The sequence below is a fragment of the Perissodus microlepis genome, chromosome 15, assembly GCF_051167445.1.
Source record: "Perissodus microlepis isolate ML-2025 ecotype Zambia chromosome 15, ASM5116744v1, whole genome shotgun sequence".
Lineage (NCBI taxonomy): Eukaryota > Metazoa > Chordata > Actinopteri > Cichliformes > Cichlidae > Perissodus > Perissodus microlepis.
In genome coordinates this window covers 2,214,875-2,222,135 of record NC_140475.1, presented here as the reverse complement: position 1 = coordinate 2,222,135, position 7,261 = coordinate 2,214,875, and positions in this window count along the sequence as shown.

Sequence of the window (7,261 nt, the reverse complement as noted above, 5' to 3'; positions counted from 1 at the left end):
GTGGTTAACCCCAGGTATTTGAACTCATGTACCTTCACTAGTTCTGCATCTTGCATGTTCACCTTTTTACCTGTCTTGCGTCTACTGTCTTTCATTCGAACTGTGATTGTTTTAAAAGAAATAAACATATAAACCAATTACCTGACAGTTTATAAAGTGGAAATAAATGAACGCCACCTTTCTTTTCCCCTCTTTCTTTAACGTGATATAATGAACTTCCTAGCAAACAGCTGCTTATTTAAACACTATTCTTTGTACTTTTAATTGTTAAATTGTTAAATAGAAAGAGGAGATTTCTAACAAACACCTTGTGTTAGAACAGTGTGTATTTGATCCTAAATCGTAATCTTTTCTCAGTGATATTCTGTCAGAGCAAGCAAGGCTGGCAGTGCTTTCCCAGTGAAATTGTCACGCTTCTGGGTCATTTTGAACCAGCATTTTGAGTTCTTATGTTTTGGTTTGATTTTGTATTATGGGATGTATTCTGCCTGCGACAGACTGGCGACCTGTCCAGGGTGTGCCCCGCCTCTCGCCCTATGACAGCTGGGATAGGCTCCAGTGCCCCCCGCGACCCTGAAAAGGATAAGTGGAAGCGAATGGATGGATGGATGGGTTGTATTCTTATTCTCTTGTTATGCTTTGTTGATCATTATTATAAATCTATGTTTCAGTTTATTCTGGTTAAGGGTTTCGTTTTTAGGTGTAGTTCAGTGTCAAGTCTGCGTCTTTGTGAATTGTTTCTTGTTTCCTGTTTTATTTTGAAGGTTTGTCTTACATCAGTGTTTCTAGTTTCACTTCATCTGTCTCGTTAGGTCTCGTTTCTCCCAGCTGTGTTCCTACCTGTTCCTACCTCACGTCGTACCCTCAATAAGCTGTGTGCTTTGCTTCCGTGCTCCCAGTCTCTCATCTTCAGGGTTTTCCTAGTGTTTTGTTATTAGCCTTGTGTTTTCAGTTTAGGTTTGTTCTTGTGAGTTTATGTTTGGAGTTTCTGCCACAGCGCAATTAAGCTGCCTCTTCTAGTTCACTGTGAGTCCTGCGTTTGGGTCCTCTTCTCCTGCCTGCACACAGCACACCATGACAGAAATCTAAAAAGAGTCAATGTGAAAGTGCTCTCTCACTTCCATTTGAAACACTATTGTTTTAGTCGCACACTGGAACTTTCTCCACTGTTTGAAAAGTAGATGCTATTGTTAGCTAATGTTAGCATTAGCCAGAAAGATATTCCTATATAACTTACATAATGTAAACAGTTTATTGCTATAACAAACCCATGTAGGCATTAATTTGTAATCTATTTTTGGATATCTTGTCTGCCTGATTTCAAATGAGGTTGCTGTAGGTGACCATGTATTAAAGGGAAACCATGGAGGATGCTCCCAAGATCATGAGAGAGGCAGTGCATAAAGGATGGAAAGTGTAACCTCTTTGATAGCGTGGCTAACTAGGTTAACATTTGGTCTACTGCTTTTGAAGTTAGAGCCAACTGATAAGTTTGCTTGCAAAAGATACCTGACAAATCACAGATTTTGACTTATAAAATTTATAATATAGAAGCCCCTCAAACATTGCTTTGTTTTAGCATATTATAAAAAAAGGTAAGCAAATAGCAGGTTATCTCAGCAGAGGACATATTGTCTATTTTCTGCTTGTGCCAATCCCCACTGATTTATGATGATACCTTTGAAGCAACTGACTCAAGAGGGCGTTATTTAAGCTAGGGAAATGTGCCATTATCCTGTTATTGCAACTTGTGCCCACAATTTAGAGCACAACAGTAGGCTACAAATGACATTACAGGTGCAGTGATCTGGCACCATTTCCTGTCATTGAGCTGCAACAAATACTCACCCTGGCTACAGATTTGGATCACAAGCTGCATTTTAGCAGCAAACTCTCTCTAACCTAAGATGTGAGATTGTTTGCTGCAAACATCACTCTGATTACTTCATCGTAATTTATTTCAATGGCATCGGTCGACCATCGGGGAGACGATGTGGCTGGTGTGTGTGTATGTTTGTATGTGAATGTGTGGCTTAAAAAAAGTGTATTTAATCATGCTTGTCTGAATATGAGTGTGTCACATTATTTTTGGAGTGTATGGGTTCCAACAGAGGTGTGTGTGCGCATGTGTGTGTTTTGGCTGAGTCACTGTGGTTCTGGCAGGGTCGAGGCAGGCTGGGCTGCGATGGGTTGAATTTGGACGAAGTGGAGGAGCGGACGTGGGAACCCTCTCTCCTGTTCTCCCATCTGTTCTGCTCGACGGAGGTGCAAGAGGTGATAGAGGTGCTGAGCGTGTGTGTGTGTGAATGTTACAGGGATGCAAAAATGACAAATCAAGCAAGAATGTACAAACACACACAGGTGTGTAAAGAGATTCAAATATCCAGAAAAACACATTTAAAAAATGTAACATTTAAAACAAGCACTGGTAACATATATGTTTATGAACGCAGCATAAATTACTTGATATTACCTCGCTGCAAAAGTTGCTTAAACTAATTCTGTTCTATACACAAATAACACATTCCTGTACTCACATATGCCACACACACCCCTGAGCCACAGATGGCAGAGTGAAGGGGTTAGGGCTTCCTGAGGTCTGCGGCTGAGCATCCTGTGGGCAACATCTCTAGAGCCAAATTTTATCTTCCTCCTCCTCCTCTAGTTCCCCTTCCCTGATGACATGACACTCATTCATCACCCGCAGACAGGGATTCTGCTTTACAGCCATTAGGATGCAGGCGGTGCATCATTCTAACCTTGGCCGAAGGTCCGACTCCCTCAGTGGTGCTTCATCACCATTGAGGATTTGATCAGGCAGTGGGCACATCTCACTCTGGCATTTTCAACTGTTTTCACTTTTTTAAAGCTTAGAGTTCTAGTTTTTCACAACTTAGGGTTTCTCCTATTTTGGGGGAATGGTTTATATTGGTCACGATCATTTAAAAGCTAGCCAAATTAGCTCCTTAAAAGCAGACAATGGAGTCCCACAGGGCAACAGTTTAGCCAAATTATCTAAACTGATGAATTGTCTAAAGCCGAACTCTACAACCTCAAAACTACAACTTCTGTCTATTTATCTTCCTGGAAAGTCAAGAAACATTACCAGTGGAGAAGCATTAATACTTAGTAGTTGGTGCCTGCAATAAGCATTTATATCAAATGTGTGTTAAGTGATTTACATGTGTTTGACAGAGGAATAGGAAACTGTAATCTATGTCACAGGTTTTCTTAGATGCAATTATTTATTATAATATTATTTGAGCTTCTGGACTTTCAGTGGTTGAGTTTAAGTCAAAAAGTGAATTCATTCATGCAATATAATATATTCAAGCAGTTTTGAGATGACATTTATTCACTTTTGGTATATTCATGTTACTCTATGGCAGCTGGGATACCCAGAGCAGTGGTTCCCAAGCTTTTGGAGCCACAGCACATATTTCACATTAGAAAAATCACACGGCACACCACCAAACGAAAATGTCACAAAAAGCATATTGATCATTTTTCGCTGAGCACCAGGTATAGCGGATTTGGCTCGGTTTGTCTCCAGTGTACCTTTGTTTCTTTTTTCTTACCACTGCTCATGCTCAGCCTTCATCTCCAGGACTCAGGTCAGACTGACTACTTTTTCCTTTTCAAATATTTATCTATTGCCATTAGGAACTGCGTCGTCTCACAGCATGACTATTACGTAATTTCTTTTTCGTCATCTTTTGTTTTACTGGCAGTTGGAAACCTGTTTAATTAGATCTGGACCTTTGCAACATCTTGATTCTTTTCTCTTTTTTTTTTCAGATTTGCTGATGTGCCCGGGGTCATTGTCCTGTTGAGCCCATTTCAACCAAGTCTTAGCTGTCACTCCAAGGTGCTCAGGTACTGTGGCTGTAAAACAAGCCTAAACCATCACTCCTCCATCAAAGCAGTGTGCAGCTGGTATGAGGTGTTTGTCCTGATATGCAGCGTTTTCGTCTGGTGTGCATTAAAGCCAAACACCTTGGTCTCGTCTGTCCAGACGACATTGCTCAAAAGTCTTGTGTTTTGTTCAGATTCAGCTTTGCAAATCTAAGCTGTACTGAAGTGTACTGCATAGTACTCTATAGAGAAGTAACCATACTTGTTCAAGCTTTTTCTAGTTGCACTGTCATGAACATGTAACCTGCTAACCAAGGCTCTGAGGTTTTCTGTGTCTCTGAGCATTGCCCGGTCGGGCCTTGGGATTCATTCTTGGGATGAAGCTGCTGGGATGTCCACTCTTAGGAAGATTGCTGCATGGTGTTAACACAGCAGGATGCTGCAGCAAACTGCCAGAGCTTTAGTTTTAATGAAAGTGCTCACACTTGACGATGATGAGTTAATCATGTACATTTTATTAGCAGCACTTGGCTGCTGCCTATTCTCTTAATTCACGTGGAAGCAGTAAGTGTGCACAGTCCTGTAAAATCCTTCTTTTTCCACATCTTTACAAATTATATACACCATTTTATAACAAGTTTTCATTTTTAAAATCTATTTATTGTTGCAATGGTAGATGCTCATAAAGCTTCAAAGCACAAACACAAACAAATAACTGATAAGACATAAACATAGTTGGCAAATAGGTGGTGAACACAGTTGAACATTTAGCAGATTAGCAGAAGATCAAAATGGAAACCAAAAACAGAATTTAAGGAAAGAGAGTACTTAAAAAATCCTAAAACACCTTATGTTGCTCCATAGCTCCTGGATAGGTAATATATAATATACAGTGTAAAATACCATCTGTGTCCTCTGCATTTTCTCTGTCCACTGCATTCATGGTTATACCAGACGTAGAAACTTTCTTAAAACGCCTCGTTCTCATTCATCATTTATACTGCTCATGCATATATGCACAAGTATAGCTATTCATAAAATATGCAAAATAACATTTATGACTTAATATTTTAATCATGTACCTAAATCAAATAATAAAGGCTGATTTGTATTAAATTCATGATTAAGGCAAGAACAAAGTGTGAGTCTAAACTTAGTACAAAATTGAAAGGGGGGGGTGTATCAAAGTAGCATTTAGCCAGACACCAATATTAAAAAGAAAAAACAAGAACAGTTGTGTATGTAGAGAAGAAGTTCAGATGAAAATGAAACTGGTCTGGGCATAAAAGGAGGTTATTGGTGGCTTTTCGCACACGCACTTTTTAGGCAGTTTTAACAGCTCAGCAGATTCACATTTATCTCTTTTCTTTTTACATCCATGCATCAGCCTATCCCTAATCTTCGGCACGAACAACATAGATTCTAATGCACATTTAACCAAAAACAACATCATGTAAAACGGGGGGACTCTAATCAGATATGATTAAGTGCTCCCAGAAGCTGGTAGTGCTATCTTGTAGTCATCTGTCCATTTCCTGCAGACATTCGATTAGATGAAACTTTCTGAGTTGTTGCAGCAGCAAAGATTTGGTTACTGTTTAAAAATAGAACAAATTCAGATAATTGAAGTCAGTGTATGAAAGAACTGCAAAAAAATACAATAAATTAAAGGATGCTGCATCTTCTTTTCTCCTCAGGGTGTCTATTTATGATGAATGTATACATTGCTAAGTTGGCAGCTATACTAACTCACATTAAACACACATACATGTGTTCTGTGACTAGACTGGATGAGAGAACACATTGTCTTGAGAAATTCACTTTCATACCTCCTTTCTCAAACACGCACACACATACATGCTTCCCCATAATCCCACCTCCCCTGAGTCTCTACAAACAGGTGACATCCTGTGCTGTTCCTGGTTTGAAATAATCTCATACAACAGATGGGTCTTTTTCCCCTAGCCTGCCAGCCAGCCCCGCACGGCACCGCAGGCACTCGTGGCAGTGAAAATACAAATGCTACCCACGCCAGCAGAGCGGTCCAATTCTCTGCCCACCATCACGGCAAACCACCGCATGCACTGCTCCGCCGGTACAGGTTTCTTTTCCTGAAAGGCCGGTGAACGCTTATTTCACTTCCTGTACCCTTTGTGGTGAGGCGTTAATGCCCGCAACTGTGATATTTAAATGTGGAATGGCCAGAGAAATGCAGAATTGGTAAGTGTGAAGCTGCAGGTAGGTGGCCACAATAGCACAATGTATAAGTGGGCAAAAGGCCAGCAGCAGGAAGGGGACTGCACACAGGAATGTATGAGAAACACAGGTCTTTGAGGTGCTTGTTTCACCTTCCCTCTCAAGTTTCCCCAGTCAGCAAAGCCCCAGTCTGCCTTACACCAAAAGCTGCTAACATGTAAATGGAGCCATGAAAGCTTTTAAAGACAGATTTAACAGAGTGGTTTGATAAATTATGAAATCTATCATATTCATTTTCTGTCTGTATGAATGGGTAAGCATGTCCAAAACTGTTACTGTATATATTTCTTCTTGCTAAGAGTTAGATACCATTTAGCACCATCAAACATAAAGCTAAGGTCAGGGTGCTAGTTTAGCTTAGCATGAAAACTGCTGCTAGCTTGGCTCTGTGGAAAAGGTTAAGAATGCATATATTGACAGCTAATGGAGGTAGCAGGGAGTTTGGTAATCCCCAGCAGGATGTTAAAGGACATGTACCTGCTAAATGTGTTGTTAGCTATGGCGGTGCGGTCAGTGAAGATGACATTGAGCTCTATTAGAGTTGTGAATATTTGGATTAGCTCTTAAAGATGTGACTGTTAGCATGTTGATGGTAAAGTTAGCTGTGTGTAATAGAGATGTGCACAACTTGTTGGTTTTAGAAATACTAGTTTGGTTAAATATATTATTCTTATTTTATTAATTTACAGTTAATTAATGTGCTGCTAATTAGCTGCTTTGCCATAGACTTTTATAGGTGGGAGTCTGCCAGTGGACAATGGAAAAAATGGAGGTTTAAGGCCTTTCCATGTTGGCTTTGCTTTTTTAGACATGGAAGTTTTGACCATCTTTTATACTCTACGCTCATGTTCTGGTCTGCTTCTGAACAGGCTAGCAGATCTTTTTTTACCTAACCTAAGCTAACCACGTACGCTCTGTACCTTCATGTGTAACGGACAGATACGGTGACAGAGCAGTATAAATCAGCTCATCTTGATTTTGATATAAACACCATGTTGACTGTAGGTACAGCTGTGACCTTTTGATAAGCCTGTCCCGAAGTTTTCATTGTATCAGGCTGATACCCAGCTCTGAGAGCAGATTGATATTTGGCTTAAAAGGCCATCTTTCTACAAGTACTACATCCATTCAGATCCTGATGTGTGAGATT